The following is a 1,082-nucleotide window of genomic DNA, read 5'->3' on the forward strand; positions in this document are numbered from 1 at the left end:
TGCACTAACTTATATAAAATTTAATCCTAGATAAATATTTGAGAATAGGACAGATACACTGAGAGAAAAGTGTTTAATATTTGTGGTACTATAATTGCACAGTAAAATAATTATAATTGGGAGTCCATTTTATGTTCATTATACTGATATAAAATAAACAAAATTATTCAATAAATGTAACCGCAATTACACAATGAATACACTCATTCTTGAAAACTGATTTAGTATTTATGTGATAATAATAACAAAAAGTATATTAAGAAAAACTAAAGATTCTTAATATACTTAGTAATATGTGCGACTATCATTCATAGCATAATTGATTATATTTGTACGTTAAAATTACTATTAATATACAGTTGTCCCAAGAAATAACCATAAATTGTTAAATTATGACAGTTGTGTGATACCATTTGTTTTCTCTCAGTGTATTTGATGATATATGAATACCATGAGCTAATTCGAATAAAAGTAGTAAATTAAAAATTTAATATATTTCAATTTTATTTAATCTCTTATCTTTCGTTTTTTCTATATTTTTATATCTTTAAAATATTACAATATATTTCTTATAGATATGTAAATTCAATAAATTTTAATGTACATGATAATTTAAAATTGACCAAAAAATATTATTAAACAATCAATATAATTGTTAATAAACAATATTCTGTTATATCCTCATGGTATTCTCAATTGTATACAGTGTGTGCATTCGAAAATATCTTTCCGAGTCGAAATTTTAGTCCTACTTGGAATCTCTTTCAACCTCAATTAAACTTTATAAAGTTGTTTTGATACTCGAATAATCAAATAAGGCCGTTTTTAATATCGCTCAATATACTTCTATTTAGCTTCTATTTAGAAAACTTCTTTTGAACCAAAAATTATAGGAAATCTCCCAAGTAGCACACAGCGCTTAAAAAGCGTTAACAAAGCGCTAAAAAGGTATATATATTCGAATTTTTAACGCTGTTGTATGGCAAGCGCTGTTGTATGGCAAGCCGTTTTACTTCTTAATAGCATAAAAGAAATTTAGTCTAATGTTAAATTCTTAAAAAATAATTGTCTTAAAAAAATTA

Source organism: Trachymyrmex cornetzi, unplaced genomic scaffold, assembly GCF_001594075.2.
Source record: "Trachymyrmex cornetzi isolate Tcor2-1 unplaced genomic scaffold, Tcor1.1 scaffold372, whole genome shotgun sequence".
Taxonomy (NCBI): domain Eukaryota; kingdom Metazoa; phylum Arthropoda; class Insecta; order Hymenoptera; family Formicidae; genus Trachymyrmex; species Trachymyrmex cornetzi.